Below are 19,149 nucleotides of genomic sequence, written 5' to 3' on the forward strand. Positions count from 1 at the left end.
ACGTTGTTTTTCAAACAAAAATTAAAGTATTTAATTAACAAATAAAAATAAGGGTTGATCGTAGAGGGGTGAAAATTTAGGGTTTTATGTATTTTTGTGTGTTGTATCATAAAAAAATTAAAACCAAAAATTTTGTCTAAAAAATTAAAAAAAATAAGGGGTAGACCACCCTTATCACTTAGGGGTATGGAAAATAGATAGTAGCCGATTCTCAGACATACTAAATACGCATATAAAATTTGGTAAAAATCGGTCAAGTCGTTTCGGAGGAGTACGGTAACTAACATTGTGACATGGAAATTTTATATATTAGATATAAATATATATATTTTTATATAAATTGTAACCAAAAACCTTTTTCTTTAACCTAATTAATGATCTCTGCTTACAATTCATAGGAAGTTGCACTCAAGAAATCATAATAACACAGGTAAGTTAATAGTTCTGGACATTTCAAGGCTAGACCATTTTAAGTCGACTACGCCCGCCCACAACAAGCATTCCTTTTGCTAAATTGTTTCCATTACATATATTAACAAAGTCTCCTATACACAGTTATTCAAGGTAGAGAGTGGTCGCATCTCAAAGTGGATGCCGAATGCAGCCATGAATTATTACAATACTACCAGGAGGTCAGAATGTTATGACAAAATCTAAGGCCAGTTAATTGTGATAAATACTGTGTTATAGTAATAAGTAAACAAATTTTAACAGCTGAGTAAACAAATGTAATAATAAAAATGTAATATTGTGAGTAATGTGGCAACATACAGAAGGCGATGTATTAACAGAAGGTAACAGTTGTGGAGAAGAAGTAGGAAGAACACAACAACATATTCTTTAATAAAGTTTAGCACAGATTTATAGATATACACTATCAGATCTAGCCTAAATGGAACAATCACGCGACGTCACTGCCAAGGATTATTGTCATTTAAATATTCGTTCATTGAACAATAAGCTTTGCCGTCAATTTATTTAAAAAATTTGTTTTGAATTTTGTAAACGGTAATCCAATGATGTTTTGCGGAGTTTTATTAAAATCTGATTTCATTTATTACAAATGAATTTATATCTAATTGCAGTCAAAAATTTATATATATATATATATATATATATATATATATATATATATATATATATACATTTTTCACGGTGCCTTGTAAATACAATAAGGACGTCCGGTATATACGTGAAAATAAACATTGCTAATATGAATTTGACAACGAAGATATAAAATACAGATAATAAGCTAACATAGTTATACTCACATACTTTTTTAATAAGCCATCAAGTTGCATAGACAAAGGTCAAAAAAAAAATTCTTCTCTAAAACCAAACGAATAAACGCGAGATAAGACTCCTCGACGTCGACCATAAAACAATCCGATACAAATATCTCTGTATTATCGATGCCCCACGCGTGGGCAACGAGAGTCAATAAAATAAATCTCCTGCCCAACCGTAAACAACGACCGAACATCTTCTTAACACTAAAACATTCTAATAAAACGGTTTTATCTATTTTTAGAGTTAACGCTTCAAATTTTATTCTAATTTCAAAATACGATTGGTTTTTTTTTTCTGATTCCGCGGGCTTGAGGAAAGAGAGATCAAAAGACACTTAGCCTGAACTTCTTTAAATAAATCAGCACGACAGATCCCTCGAGAAATTGAATTAAAGCCTCCACATTTAATCTCTGTGTTTGGCACTAATCGGTGTAACATGCCTGAAGATGCCCCGTGGAGGGGTGAAACACGTGATGAGTGATTTAACGGTGGTAGTTGTGTAATTCGCATTGTTTGCCGCACGCGCATTTATCAGCGGGCTGGCGAGCGGTGCACTTTGTTGCACGACTACCACTGCATGTGCGGATGTGGCTAAATATTAGGTCCTTTTCTTAGGTAAAAGTCATTTACCAACATTTTCAACAGCCAATAAGGTGTTTATGAAAATATATTGAAAAATTACCACCCTAACCGCAGAGAAAATTAAATTTCCTTCTTTTAAATATTCGTCGTGAATATAAATCTACAAAAATGGTTCTATATAAAAAATATCGTTTATTTGTACTACAATTAAAATATCATCATACTAAAGTCTTATAATGTACAAAATAGAAACCTTATTTTTGTTCATCACCCGATAGACGTTCACTGCAAGACATAGGCCTGCTTAGGGGTGCTGACTCACTCCAAGTCACAGCTCCCAAACTTTGGTCCTCAACCATCAGTTGCACCTGCGATATGACCTGCTCATTGCTTCCTAAACCTTTTAAGTGCCATGAGGACCGCCGGCTACCTCACGATACCCAACAATAGGTGCCGTGAGGGCCGCCGGCTACCTCACAAGTTTTCATCTGTACATCTAATGAATATTATTTTTTCCGACCCTCCGGTAATTATTAGCTTCATTAGGCACCTAGCAACTGGATCACGGGATGGTATACGATTTGCAGCATGTTTTAGAAGCAGTTACCATGGGTGTCAATGAGATCGCGGGCGGCCTCACTTTTTATATAAAATTTACTTTAGAATATGTATATAGAAACCTTTCTTTGTATTGAATTCACAATTTATTCATATTTCAAAGCTGGGTTTGAAAACCTATCGTGTTTTCTGTGTTACAAAAACGTGACCCGCCGGCGACCTCATGGCAAACCTCATGGCATACATAATGATATACATAATGTGGTATATTCATTCATAGAATGTAAAGATCCCAAATTTTCACATAAGGAAAGCCTACACTTGATATTTCCATTTGGCACCTGGGGAAGTCATGGCCAAAACAGCTTGGCAGTTAGAAGGTTAAACGAGCAATTCTTTGACCTACGTCAACAATCTTACTTCTGCGTATGCCAGTCTTTTTTATCTTTATTTACTACAGAGGTTTTTAATAATCTTTAATATTTGATATTTTTACTAATTTAAATAATAATATAGCTACTAATCTCACAGATAGATTATTACGTGTTCCACGATATGGACATATTCAAACATGGAATGTTTGGGCAATTTGGTGTAGATGTTTTACCCATTAGGTATGTAAATTTACGTAGTGGAATATATCCAGTGCTGTAAGAATATGCCGTCCGCAGATTACATTTTGCACAAACCAGAGAACACTGAGCATATGTGATTGGACAATCGTGTACAAAAGGCATTTAGATAATGATCTGTAAAGAGTTGAATGCCAGTTTTGGTTGTACGAAAAGATAAAAGTAAGGAACATCTCATCTTTTATTGGTGAGCAAAGAGGAAAGCTGCCAGATCTTTCTAGATTACTGCCGGAAGGTTTTAGGGGAAAAAATCAAAAATAATAACACACAATAATAGTAAGAAAAGGAAAAGAAGATAAATTGTCAAGTTTGACATAAGAATGTATGTGTTAAAAATGTGATATAGATATAGTATATAAATAATAAAAGAAAATTAAATATTGCAAAATAGCAGTGCGAAAAGAACGGTGAAGAAAAAGAGGCGAAAAGGAATGAACAGGAAGAATGAATAGGTATGAGAGATGAGAGGTAAAAAAGAAGAATGAATGAATGATATTAAAATGGATATAAGAAGAGTGAGCGAACAAAAAAGAACATGGACAAATAATTACGCCAAAATTGTTCCTAACTACCCAAAACTTGGGAATGTACTAGAGGTCCTCAAAAAATGGAGGCCACTATAAAAAAATTCAAAAATCGAAATAATCTCTCTGTGCTTTTTTAAATAATTTATTTACTAGATAGATAAAGGATAATATGTTAAAACAACATATAGATATGCCCACAAAGAAAGCTTCTTTGGTTAAACGATGTACTGTTATATTTTTTTATTACAACCTATTAACTTCTGATAGTATGACGTTTTGCCATCTGGACAGTAAGTTATTGTATACAACTCAATTTATATAAAATTGTCGTTATCCAAAATCATCTTCACAATTAAATCATTTTATAAAAACAAACGATGATTATTTTATTAAATCTCATATCAGCTTAACGGCCAATTCGGACGCCATGTTTGTTTTTTTAATCATTCAACAAAGCACGGGTTATGCGACTCGCGACAATCTCCCGCCATTTCTTGGCTAACGACCGCCATGTTTGAAGATCGTTACGTTTAATGATAAATTCAAAAGTAATTATAGCTTAAGGGAATAAACTGAATATTAGCTATCACTAATGTCAAAGAATTAATTATTAAATACTTTGTATTAATATCATCAAAAGTTCTACAGTACAAATGATAGATTATACAAGGTGTATAGTTTATTTGTTGTCAATTAATATGTTACACCTAATCTCTATATCTTTGAAATTACTGTTAATTTTATATCTTAGCATGTTCCGTGCCACGGCAATTTTTGAAGATTTTCCATTCAGGCCGCGTGGGACGTATACGACCCACTATTTAAAAATTAAAAAAGTCATTTAAGACGTATGTTTTTCACTTTTTAAATACTGCAAAGCTATAATTAGCGGGATACAGTTATATATTTTAATATGCATTACGTACGCGAATACGTGATGTGAAGTTATATTCGAGCCTACAATTCATTTGTTTAAGAATTCTTATTTTCAATGAGAACTGCAAATGGCCTGAAAGTACAGCGGGGATCGTATCATATAAGCAATAAATTGAGTTTTAGAAAAATAAGAAAAGAAAGCTACTTCAAATATTTGAACAAAAAATTAATGTACAACGGTCAAAAAATCAAAAGCTATTTACTAATCTGTTCTGTTTACAAAAGTAATTATAATTATAATTCGTGTTTTTCATGTTCGAAAAATCAAATTAGATTGTTGAAACACATAAACAATAAATATTTAAAATTAATCGATTGCATTTGTGCGTTTTATTCGGAATCGATTTTGTCTCGCCGTAAATTTCATTATCTATGGCCAATCCATAACGAAGACGCCGCACGCCCACGCGCCGCCATATTGATTTGTGTTCGGTGATCACGAATTATCATAAATTTACAAACGCATCATTTTTTTTTAACTAATTCTTTAAACTATTGTGTTCGTCGGTTTTCGTATAACAATAACAATTATATTCTTTTTTGTTTCCAATGTTTGTTTTTATTTAAACGCATTTAACTACTTACGTTACGAGGCGTTTATTCTTTCTGGAATATTCTATGCTCATTATTTTTTAACCGTAACCAAATTTTCATATTTTTTGGTTTTGTAAAAACATTTTTAATACCATAATTAACTGACAAGCGAACTTCTTTCCGTCAAACAGTCAATAAATTAAATGACGTCTAATTTTTATATTTACACAAAATTGTTGTTTTTTTTAACATGGCAAAGACGTTTTGACAAATGTTTTTTAAATTGTTAAATGTCATATTTAAACACATTATCCTATTACAGAAGATAAATATTAAACAAATAAAACATAGGTAAAGCCATTCTTGGGATATAAATTATATAACTTAGTTTTATATAACACGTCTGTTACCGTATACGCTCAAAATATACGTAAAAAGACATTTATCGATGTAATATTTACGAAAAAAATTATCTTCTTTTTTATTCAAATTTATTCCTGAAAATTTTATTAAAGTAATTACTTCAATCATAAGTAATGAAGATCTACATTCATATCTAGTTGCACTTTATAATTTATACAGTCAACTTTTAATTCCTTTTATCAGTTTAAATAAAAAAAAAATCACGTATTGATCGAATCTTCTGTTTCAGATCTACGAAATGTTTTTTTTTCTAATTTTCCAATTGATATTTATTTTCTAAAGAAATTCTAAATTCATTTTTACATATAATTAAAGTAAAAATGTACAGTGTCAAGTTTTAATTATTTTTATAAGTTTTATATAAATAAAATATGTAATGTCACGTATTGGACGACCATCGTCGGTATCCGATTCAAAAAACCTCGAGTTATGGATGCGACGGTAGCGTGTTTACTTATAAAGTCAGACTTAATGTCCAATAATTGGACGAGCTGTGTGGGCTGGAGACGAGGTCTGGCCCTCTGGGTGGCACGTGGGCGTTGAAGAAACAACATTTTCTACGCATAACGCATGTTCGTAAAACACTAAGATGTTTCAGATTTGGTTTTAAAAGTAAACAAATGTCTAGATGTAAGTCGCCAAAACATTATTGAACTACGATTAATATAACTCAAAGCGCAAAATAAAAATGCAGCAAGATAAGGCTGATTTTTAAATAAACAAATATTTAACCCTTAATAGCCTGATTTACGAAAGTGATTTTTTTTTAAATATTACTGTGTTTGCTTGAGGGTCTAGATGAAGGGAAAAATATTTTTTTTTAAATTTCGTTGGAAAGAATATTATACAACAGTATAATTCGTACAGACAACCTATAAAAAAACTAATAGTAATGTGAACATTCGGTTTAAAAGTTCGGTATCAAAATTGAAACTCTAGGCTATTAAGGGTTAAATGACCAGGATCCTTGACAGTGATGCCGCCTGATTATTTTGATTTAATGTAGGCTAGATCTGATAAAGTGTATATGTATAAATCTGTGTTAAACTCTATTGAAAGACGTGTTGTTGTAGAGTTTCTTCCTGCTTCTTCTCTACAACCATAACACCTTGCGAAGCAAAGTCAAAAATAAAACAGATTAAAAAAAGCTGCTGTGGTCAGAATCGCTGCCTGTTTCGTTGCCCGAATTCTAGAACATTAAAAGGCGTATTTTTGGTCGATCTGCGTTTCCATATCCCCAACAAACTATCGCAAAAATACTATAAACAAGAAAATAATTATAAACGTAATACATCATATTAAAACTTTTCATATTACGTCATCGTATGTACAAAGCACAAAGCTTAGATCAGTTCCTGACTAGTTGAGACAACTTTGGGAGCTTTAAACATCACCGCTAATTAAACTTTCGCTACATTTAAATACGAAACCTCTGGAATATTAAATCCTTGTATTTTTGAAACTACCATATCAAAGCTTTGTTATGATTAGATAATAATTTTAAAAAGATAATAACAAAATGAGTGTACAAGTATTATTTAAGAAAAGAGCCAATATTTAGCCACTTCCGCACATGCAGTGGTAGTCGTGCAACAAAGTGCACCGCCCGCCAGCCCGCTGATAAATGCGTATGCCGCAAACAATGCGAATTACACAACTGCCACCTTTAAATCTCTCAACACGTGTTTCACCAATCCACGGGGCATCTTCAGGAGCTATGTTACACCGATTAGTGGCAAACACAGAGTCAACGGCGGGTAGGCGTTGCACTTTTGTTGCACGACTACCACTGCATGTGCAAAAGTGGTTAAATATTGGTCCTTTTCTTACTTAGGATGGACTTACGCAAAATAACGCCTGATTCCATTAAAAAAAGTATTATTTATTTCGACAATACAAAATAGTCTATCAGTCGACTTACCAGTCCCTTGGTGTATTTCACATCTACAGGATGATTAGTTTTAGGTACAAAAGCTTTAGTTTTGGAATGTGTACATAAATAATAAATAACGTAACGATGATATAGAAAGATCGGATCAAAAATGAAATCCTCAGATGAATCAAGGACACTGATGTAGGTTTAAGAATTGCTTGTCTCAGGTGGCAGTAGCTGAAGCACAGCCTTCGTGCAAGCGATGACCGTTGGGACCGAACGGTTTTGGAGTGGCGATCATGAGCCGGTAGACACGGCCTAGGTACGCCCTCACCACGTAGACCGACGTTAAGGTAGAAGTCGCTGGATACAGGCAGCGCAAGACTGATTATTTTGGCGATCTTTGAAAGGAAAAAAAGGAGTAGAAACTTTCCATAATTCACATGCAACCTACATTTTTGTTAGCATATCTGGAGCTTCGGTCCAGTCTGCAGCATTGATTTATTACCGCAAGGTTGTGTGGCCGAGGAGATCGAAGGTTGCTTAGACGGAAACTCTATAGAACGATCCAGTGCAAGAGTCTTCGAGATATGACCATTGTCACCTTATTTACCCACAGATTCCTTAGGTTTAAGGGTAGAGATTGCAGATGATGCGAAGCCTAAGCCGTTTTTAGGTAAGAAAGCACAAGGGTTCTCCCCCCCTAGATCTTCAAAATGGTATCTCGGTATATGTATCCAGGGAATCGAATCTCAGCCCTCTAAAGCGGGGCTTCCACTGCAAGCGTCAGCTATCAGGTATACTTCTTCCATTTGTTCCGTTAAAATCAAACGACAAAAAATAAATTCCAATCCAAAATCTGACACGGTTAATCTTTATTTATATACGTTTTAAAACCTTTCGGACTTTGTTTGGAAAATGTCAATTAAAAAAACCCGAACACCTTATATGTACGAACTCATTTGCAATAGAATGATTCATAATTAAAAATATATACGGAATGATTATTGTATTACATTTTTATATATTTAATCTTAGAGTGAATGTAAAGGTTATTTTACAGCAAAAAAATTGTTAAAATATACATCTATTTCCGTTCATCCTGTATAAAGTGAAAAATAAATCGTTTTAAAATAACTAATAAACTTAATAATAAACTTACATATATAGCAATTCGATTTTAAAAACGTTTTCTTTTATATTAGGAGTGTACTATATATTAATTGAAGGTTTTTAAGGTTTCATGCTTATAACAAACCTATATACAGTACCCGGCGATATATATTGCACATCGATCTTTGAAAAGAGACAATCGGCTAATTTCGGACTCGTAGAGCACTCTCTCGCACACTACCTATGTGACGTTTTGTCAGTCGTATTTCGTGCGACAGAGATAACGCTATACGAAGCCGAAACTAGACGATTGTCTCTTTCCAAAGGTCGATGTGTAATATTTATAGCCGGGTAGTGTTCCTCTTTTATTATTACATTTACTTTGTTTTTATTTTAAGACAATTATGTACCCAGATTTCATTGTAGTTTATGCAATAAAAATTTTAACAATATAATTTGTTGATTTATTATCTGTACGTACATAATTTAAAGGCAAGCGGGAGACTGGCCAACGCTAAATTCAATTTTAGCGATAAAAAAAAAACTAATCGAAGCAGTGAGCAGAGCTAGCCTAGCACTAGAGGGCATCAGAAACGATTTAAATGTACTATTGAAAATAGTTTTGTTATAGAAAACTTTATGTCCTTTGTTTGTTTTTGATTCAAATGAAATTATGTTACATTGTGTGTGAAGGGGAGAGAGGCACACTCTGAATAAGGAGCGATAGCTCAACGATAGACGACTGAGATTTGCGATCATAGGTCGCGGGTTTGACTTTTTGCATTAATTATAAAGGATTGTCACAGCTCACAAACAAGTTTCCAGAGGATGGGCAGCATTGTCCTCTGCGTATGGAGGGTATCCGATCTTGCGACTGTCTGGAGGGCTGACCGCAAGTCACTCAGTATCGCGCATGACTGCGCCGACCCGCTGGCTGCGTACCCTGATGCTTCCGCTAAAGCCAGCAGCTCTGCCTGGTGTACCGTGCAGAAGCTGCTCAACTTAAGCTTCTTACTGTAAAGCTATACGGCGTCTGTCATAACGCAGAACGCCGCACCCACCTTGTCCTCAACGCGGCTGTGCAAGTTGAGCAGCCTCATCACCCACCTCCAGGCAGCAGAATTCCACACCAAACTGACCAGACAGGTGTCTCAGGTAGCTGACCGGCAACTCCAGGTCCCGGTCCCCGGCATGTATGGATTGAAACGACGACGAAAAAAAATTAAGTTAATTCAGGTTTGCTTATCCTTTGGTTCGGCTCTAACATGGCGTCTGTCAGTGTTGAGAACGAATTTATTTAAATAATGAAAGAAACAATATTGTTTATGGTCCTATGGTCTAAGATAAATCTAGAGTAAGCGATTTTAAACTGTAATTCTAAGGTAATTCGATATAATGTAGCATACTTAATTTCGAGCAGTTCTGACCTGTAAGCACTAGGACGTGAGGGGCAGATATATACAATGGTCCCTTGGAGACGATACCATGATATAACTCAAGATTTTCACATGATGTTTTGTGAGCAGTTAAACAGAGATCAAACACGTATCCAACAATTCACCACTGGGTTACAACTCCTGCAAGAGAACGTTCCTCTTAATACTCGTGTAGAGAAATTATGTCATTTTTAGCGACGTAAATAAAACGGGGGATACCACAGAAATAAAATTACTCATTTACGTCGATATAAATACGGGCGAAGCTCGAATATACACACTTCTAACTCAAGACCAACCGGCCCTAGGAAGAATCCCACACTTTCATAAAAAACCAGGGTGATCATGAAGATTGGACAGTCCTTCTGTTCATCACCAGGTCTTTCTAACCAAGATTCTTCTATTACACATCTTGAGCTGGTAACTCTACTAGACATCAAGATATAGTAATGTCTCCTCTTGCAGAAGATGTGTTTTAAAAATTGGTGAATAGAAGGATGGAGATAATACGTCGCTGTTGTAGCTGTGAAACACATTGCTGGTGCCACTGACCATGGGCGCTGAAAGGTTCTCCTGAGTAGCCACCACAAGCCGGTGATATAGTCAAGGTGACGAGAACAGTTATCCTGGAGGAAGCCTATCGTGATGTGGACAACAAGGTATATGATGCTGGTATATCGATATTCAGTAGAACAAATCAACCACGCAAATTATGGATAGTATTTTTTAACATGAATCACCGTGTTCGGTGTTTTAGTGGTGGCATTAGCTGGCAAATAGTAATGTATTACCACTGATAGTAAAAGGTTGGCGGTTGGACGTTTTTTAAAAACAGATAATGCCAAAGTTGGAATTTCGAACAAAACACATGGGTTATTTCCGAACTATAAAAATGATAAGAGAAGAATTCGTGGACTAAAATGAACGAAGTAAAAAATGAAAAATGTTATCTAAAGTTTTAGGTTTTGGCTCTGGGGATATCGCGTTTTTATTTGGCATGCCATGAATATTTTGTACAGAATGATTTGTTATAAGTATAAAACTTTGGAATGGGTGAATTTATATATCATAATTCTTAAAACTTTTTCGCCTATTTCTAATCAACTTTTATGTTGTGATCACTCTAAATATTCACATCTCATTAGTTTATTTTTTTCTATTGGTATACGAAAAGTCAATATCTTCTGTTAATTTTTAGAATTATCCCAAAAAGAAGTAGAACAACATACAAAAGGTCGGTCCGCTTACAAAATTAAATAAAAAAATCAAAATATAAAATATCTTTATTAAAGTAGTCATTTATGTGCGTTTTTGAATCGACGATTATTTTAACTTTACTATTAGTAAGCTATCACCGTATAAAACGCTAATCTGCTGAGCTGGTGAAAAAGAGGTGGTGTTCCTTTGAAGGCGTAGTATTTTAATTGAACGTTTCTGATCTGTCGGTCTAAAGGGGGACTAGTAAGCCAAAAAAAAATCCTAACTGGTGTAGCTTTCTTAACGGTGCTGGCATATTCTCCTAGCTTATGTTAGTTTTCCGTTGAACTTAAATAACTTGTGATGGTAAGGGTTAGCTGGCAGACCTTCTCTTTCCGCGAGCTAAACACCGATGCAGCTGCACAAAACCAAAATGGCAAAAACTTCAACAGAAACAAAGTTGAGTGACGGTAGGCTTATACACTTAGTCGTAATTTTGAAAAAGAAGCTTTAAGAAGCTTTAACACACCTTCTAGTGTAAAATACCGCAATGCTTGAAGACGAAGGTCTTCGACCAATGTGTGTTGCCGGTGATGATCTACGGGTTCAAGTCAAGGTCACCTAGAAAGAAATATAGAAGGCTTTATTCGAAGCCTCGCTGAAAGATTGAATCATAAACCAAATCAAACAAGGAATGTATATAATAGAAGCAAGGTGATGTGCGAAACATCAAAATGGGATAAATTAAGTAAATTGTAAAGAATGAAAGGAGAAATATGAATAAAAAATATAAATATAGAAATAATTATTGAACCAGATATTGTAACGTCTCTCCAAAACGGATGCTTTTAAAAACAAAAATAAAACCTGTGGAGGTCTGGGGAAACCTGAAAAGTTAATGAAACTCTGTAAACCAAGTCCCTATTCCACATGAAAGGATGAATGAAAGGTCTTTAAGAATGGGATCCAGAAAAAACTCTTTGGGGGAGATCTTTGCAGCAAATGTCTGTCACCAAATATGATGATAATGACACCATAAATGACACGAGAGATAGAGACAGAGAGATAATGGAGTGAAGAAGAATAAAAAATTGCCTATGGGATTTATGATAACAATAATAATTTAAATTATACATATTTTATGTACGATTTTTCATCTAATTCATCGAGTAATGGGGAAAAAAATATATTAAATTATGTACAAAACGTCACATAAACCGACCGAGAATCGAATTGCAACTATCTATTAAGTGTTATATATATTGTTTTCGTTACAGTCTTCATTATCAAGTGTAAATATTTACAATCAACACATTTACAAATTAGATCCATATTCAATAACTGGTATGACTAAGGAATGTAAATTCTACATATCCGGTTCACAAGATTGTCATAAAAACGATTGATATAAAACAATCATTTCCAAGACATATTATGGAAGTCGTTCTTATTATTGCATAGTTATTTTAGTTGAATAAAAAAGATTGGGTGTCATCTTAACACTTAAACTTAGAATATAACATGTGTGCAAAACACATTTACACTTATTTGTACCTATATGTAGTTTCTGTACCAAAATTATCTTTTGTAATAGCATCTATCTAAACTTGTCTTAATAATATATGATCCGAATTGTGTTTAAAAACACTTTCGTATCTATTAGTACATACATCTTTATATTACATGAACCTTAGTTTATCTAAGCAGCTATTGTACCTAATCGTCTTTATAACGTGTGTACATTATTTTCTTTATAAAACCTCTGTGCCTAATTGTGTCTATATAACGTATGTATATTATCTTATTTATGAAACTTCTGTACCCAATTGTGTCTGTGTAACACGTGTACATTATTTTCCTTATAAAACTTCTTTACCTAATTTTGTGTCTATACAACGTGTACATTATTTTATTTATGAAACGTTTGTACCTAATTGTGTCTATATAACGTGTGTACGTTATTTTCTTTATAAAATATTCGTACCTTACTGTATCTATATAACTTATGTAGATTAATTTCTTTATAATATTTCTGTACCTAATTGTATCTATTTAACGCATGTAAGTTATTTTCTTTATAAGACTTTTGTACCTAATTGTGTCTGTATAACGTGTGTACATTATTATCTTTATTAAACTTCTGTACCTAATTGTGTCTATATAACGTGAGTACATTAATTTCTTAATAAAACTTCTGTACCTAATTGTGTCTATATAGCGTGTGTACGTTATTTTCTTTATAAAACTTCTGTACCTATTTGTGTCTATTTAAGGCATGTACGTTGTTTTCTTTATAAACATTATTTTCTTTATAAAACTTCTGTACCTACTTGTGTCTATATAACGTGTGTACATTATTTTCTAAATAAAATTTCTGTACCTAATTGTGTCTATTTAACGCATGTACGTTATTTTCTTTATAAAACTTTTCTCCCTAATTATGTTTATATAAATTGTGCACATTATTTTCTTTATGAAACGTTTATTATTTGCAGAAGTTATTTATTTTATTGTAATATTTTAATTCATTTATTTAAATACAAACTAATTTTATTCATGTTATTCGCGGGACATATAAATCATACACATTGTATAATTGACTTAAATTAGCTCAATAATACAGCGTCTAATATAAACAAATATTTTAACAATCCGAAAAAAGAATATAAAAAAATATACACTCGAGTTGTCTATGGTAAGCTATTCACAAACAAAACCAGAACAAACCGTACGGTACAGATAAAATATAAATAAGATAATAAGAGTCAGAGATTTATCTGTCGTATCTCAGTGCCGTGCGCTTTCTCGGTTAAAAAAAAAAACAAATAACGTGCTGCACTGATAAGGAATGCGGCACTGTTTACTGATCGTGGATAGCAGGTTCTACCTCGCAGACCTGAGGTATCGAGAAATTTAGGTATTTCGAGTGTTTTAAAAATTACCTCTAAACGCAAAGTAACCTTACTTGATTTACTTAATATATGTCATGGCGATGAATTCAAAAATATATATATACTAGCTGTTCCCGCAAACGTTGTTTTGCAAAAAAAATAGGGTTTTAATTAACAAAAAAAATAAGGGTTGATCGTAGAGGGGTAAAAATTTAAGGTTGTATGTATTTTTGTATGCTGTATCATAATAAAATAAAAACCAAAAAAAGTTGTCTAAAAAATAAAAAAAATAATTTAGGGGTGGACCACCCTTATCACTTAGGAGTATGAAAAATAGATAGTAGCCGATTCTCAGATCTACTGAATACGCATATAAAATTTGGTAAAAGTCGGTCAAGCCGTTTCAGAGGAGTTCAAGTTCGAACACGAACGAATTTTAAATATTAGATATATATATATATATACACAGATGGTATACGCGTTATGCGTGTGGCAGTATTTAAAAAGATAAAGGATAATTTAGAAAAACTGCTTGATACCGAGATGGCTTCCGATTGAATCAACGAAGCATGCATCCGCAATAATGAAAGTAACAGCTGGGATATTGCATATGCTGTCAGATCGTATTGCACATGAGATTTAAGACCAGGATAGACATATAGTTTCGCCGGAATGCTCTACATATTCTACATACTCTATAATATTCTCACTCTCTCTTATCTCAAATCAAGGTTTCAATTTCTTCAGAATACACATTAGAGGTCTTTGAGATCATCAGAGAATCTCGAATTAAAAATACCAGCGCATTCTTCCTCGTTTATGGCCAAATCTTAGACAATGCAGGCCGTTCATTTGTAGAATGATTTACAGCTGAATATAAGACGTGCCAACTGACTACCTATTTTCAAGAAAATGGTTAAGAACCATTTACTTGAAAATAGGTAGTGAGGTAAAATAGGTACTTTACTTTACATTTATTTTTAGAGCTATGATTATCTATCTGTTAATTCATTTCTTTTTCTTTCTTCTGTTTCTTTTTGAGGCAAGTGCGATCGAACCAATACTGATCGAAGTCAGTTAGATGTTTTTATTTATTATTGTATTATATTTATAATATGTATTAAACCTTATTTATTACAAGTAGGTTGTATATATACCTATGTATGTTTAAGTATGTATGTCTATGTATGGTTTATGTTCGTTTGTTTGTAAATATGTATTTTTTGTACACGTAAACTACCCATTATTTGTACTTTTACCTTTTCCATACTATGGTTGTCTGTAAGAGATTGCCTTGTGTGATAAGACCGCCCATTGTACTTTTTTTATATATTATTGTAAAACTTATTAAATGTATGTTATCGTGTGCAATGAAGAATATTAAATAAAATAAATAAATAGTTTCAACCATTGTTGTTTGATACTTTACCAGATTTGTTCAAGTTGTCGTCAACTGTTGATTTAAGCCTATAACCTAGATTTATAATAGGACCGGAATTAAAGAACTTCTATACAATTGCCAGAAGAATAGTCTTCAGTCTCCGAAGTCTTTTTTATTCGGAATTTATTTCCAAAAGATCTTCCTATATTATAAATGAAAAGACTATTTTATGTGTGGTCGTCGTACGGTACGTTTGCCGGTCCTTCTTGCCGTCTCCACTAAGGAACTTTAAAACACCAGCGAGCATCTAATCTTCGACATCCTGCCTGGCCGCTGTCACTTTTATTAAGGTTATATTTAAAGACGTTATCTTTCCTCTTCCTCTTTTCTGCCGATGGACATCCAATGCAAGGCAACCTTGACTCCTTCTTGCAACCTTGACTATGTCTCTTTAGTAAAGTTGCACAATACGCAATAGACAGGAACAAAACATAGATGGATAAAACATTGTAAAGTTACTAAAATAGATTCATTGATATTAAAGAAAAAATTGTAAAATAAATCCGTGATAATATTGATGTACACGAGAAATTAATTAAACTAATTAAAACTGTGATACTGTAATAGAAATGGATAACTGAAGTGTTTGAGGATGTTAAATGAATGGAATGATTGAGAAAGGGAGATGGAATCGTAGAATAATAGAAGGAGGAAAAAAAGATATTGTGTACTATGGAAGACGAGAACGAAAATAAAAATTCAAGTGTAAAAATTATTAAGAAATACAAAACCCTGTTCCGAATTAAATAGGGGGGTGGAAGGAGAGGTACCCAATAGCGGGGGCCATAAAAAAAACCTTGACTATGTCATCGGTCCACTTAGTCCAGGTTTCAATCTTTCGCTCCAAGCGGCTATTAGTTGCACGAGCGATGTTCCTCATCAATTGCCACAACAGACAAGCAATTCTCGGTCAGGTCGGTGATCTTGGTTCTTCTGTGGATCCTCTCATTTCTTCCTCTAAGCTCCTCATAAATACTATAGAACGGGTATGCCTTCTGGCATTACGGGATTACTGCTCTCTTAAAGGGCACGGGATAAAATATTTAATGGAATCAGGCGTTACTTCGCGGAAGTCCGCCAGCCCGCTGATAAATGCGTATGGGGCAAACAATGCGAACCAAACAACCGCCACCGCCAAATCACTCAACACGTGTTTCACCCCTCCACGGGGCACCTCTGTGTTTGGCACTAATCGTTATAACATAACTCCTGAAGATGATGATGGCGGGCGGTGCATTTCATTGCACGACTACCACTGCATGTGCGGAAGTGGCTAAATATTGGTCCTTTTCTTACGGGATAAAATTTCTAACCTAAAAGACTTGTCTTGTGGATTTTGCACCCTTTGGCCATTTTTCAGTTCTTTGCATAACTGATGATACGTCATGCACCCTACCAGTTTTGATCCAAGCTAATTACATCCAGTACCAACTATATCTGAGTAGCGTACAATCTGCCAGCTGAAGGACGCGTGCGATAGAATTTCTGGCAACTATATTCAGTTTAGATATTTACGTGGGATATTTTGAAATTTTTTTTTCAGAAAAAATGACTTTGTATGTACCGGTGTTTCCCAAAATAGGGCCCAGACCCCACAGTAGGGCAATTTGATTGTTAAAGGGTATGAAAGTGACTGAACACGAGTTTAACCCTTTCGATTTAATATAATGAAAGTATATGTTACTTGGGGGAGCGTAAATATTTTAGAAATGCTAAGGTTGTATATAAAAGGTTGAATACTGGTATAGATAGTGAAATAACTGTCGAAATCACATTACGTTCGGTTATTCAATCTTAAATTTATTAATGCAAACATGCGTGTCGCATGCAACGAATATAACACGAGAAAATGCATGCGTTTGATTTCAATGGACTTAACATATTTTCTCTTTATTATCGACGCGTGAACATCAACAATTGTCTAAAATAAAGCCAAGTATCGAAAGACTTGTTCATTTTGTGATAGCGTAATATTTAATTATAACATAATATTGTCACGTAGTTGAGGATGACTTTACCGATTTCATCCTTTTTCTAATAGATCTTCTTATGTTAAAAAAATATGCATAGCGACTTGAATAAAGCAAATAAATATAAGTATTTTTGAATCTTTGTGTACTTGACAGTCCACGCGTTGCGATTTATATATATACTAGCTGATCTCGCAAACGTTGTTTTGCAAAAAATATTAAAGTTTTTAATTAACAAATGTAAGATAAGAATTGATCGTAAGGGGGTGAAAATTTAGGTTTGTATGTATTTTTGTATGCTGTATCATAATAAAATAAAAACCAAAAAAATTGTCTAAAAAATTAAAAATAAAATTTAGGGGTGGACCACCCTTATCACTAAGGGGTATGGAAAATAGATGGTAGCCGATTCTCAGACATACTGAATACGCATGTAAAATTTGGTAAAAATCGGTCAAGCCGTTTCGGAAGAGTTCAAGTTCGAACACCGTGACACGAGAATTTTATATATTAGATAATATCTAATTCGTCTATTTCTCTTAACAATATCTCATATTCTCTGACTTACTAGTCTCCTTCTGTACACCGCCTTTCTTACTTCTCCTTCGCTTCTATAATATCACAGTACGTTTCGTATGACAGTAAAATTTAATGCTTTGCTTTTCTAGTTATAATATAGTGGCCAATGCTGTGGAGATTTCTTATGAAACTTGAAAATTTATTAATTCTTTATATGTGAACATATAAAGTAGATTATCAGCGTTCTTTAGTAATCTTTTTTGGGCGGATAGAAGCCTTAACATAACATAGACCTCAGACCTCACCGCGTGGCGATCCCTGACCGGGTGATACCGCGGTCCCCCGTATAGCGCAGAGGGCGATCACCAGGTGGGATTTTAGTGGGTAGGAATCCCACATACCCCTGTCCTCCCCCCAGAGGCGGGGCATCTTGAACACCAGAAGATTTCCCCCACCGAAACCAAAAAAAAATTCTCGGACCTCCCACGACTTTAACTATTTCGTCAGTCCTCCTTGTGGAGGAGTTTATCCTCAGCAGCTCTTTAGACGAACAACTCTTGGTACATCATCTATTATTTATTTAATAATACAATATAACAAATCGTAGAGGAACTAGTGAATTATAAAAATACACAAATCCACACTAGAAGTACACAACACACATCACGAGTATGATTTAAAATTTTAATTTTGTTGGTTCATTACGTTGCCAGTTACAAAAAACCGGTCGCCAAATCTATTATTTTTTTATAACGAATCCAATAATTTGTTAGTTTCGCTTGACGTATAGCTTTGATATATTTTGACTAATGTAGCAATTGGTGTTGTAAATATACGATAAAGTGGTAAGCATTGAAATATATTATAAAGAAGGAACCCAATTCGATCCTGGAAACCTTCTCTTTCTTTCAGGTATACAGATAATTAATACAAATAATTTCAGATGGAAAATAAAAAAAATAAGTTAACGTATTTTGTAGTAAGTTATTACTCATATGTTAATTTAAAACTAACGTTTATTCCGGAGTTTGATTTTACATCATATTTTTGTATAATAGAAGCAAGTGTGATCGGAGCCTTATGTATTTTTATGGACTCGATTTTTACTGTTGTCTAAGTATCATTTACAGGTTACTAGGGCTTTAGCTGGTAGGGTGTTAGTTTAAGACCTTTTTTAAGAAGGCCTCGAGGGTTCTTAGAGGAGCTTCAGGCAGCTACATTATATTT

At 33.8% G+C, this 19,149-nt stretch overlaps 1 protein-coding gene across 1 annotated transcript in view; it reads right to left on the minus strand.

The window, feature by feature from the left end:
- LOC137919116 (netrin-3-like) overlaps positions 1-19,149 on the minus strand; it is a 213,831-nt gene that overhangs the window by 193,634 nt on the left and 1,048 nt on the right. The window lies entirely within an intron of this gene.

This window comes from Battus philenor, unplaced genomic scaffold (genome assembly GCF_028537555.1).
Source record: "Battus philenor isolate CCGP_79_NKW_IND1 unplaced genomic scaffold, ilBatPhil1.0.hap1 SCAF_16, whole genome shotgun sequence".
Lineage (NCBI taxonomy): Eukaryota > Metazoa > Arthropoda > Insecta > Lepidoptera > Papilionidae > Battus > Battus philenor.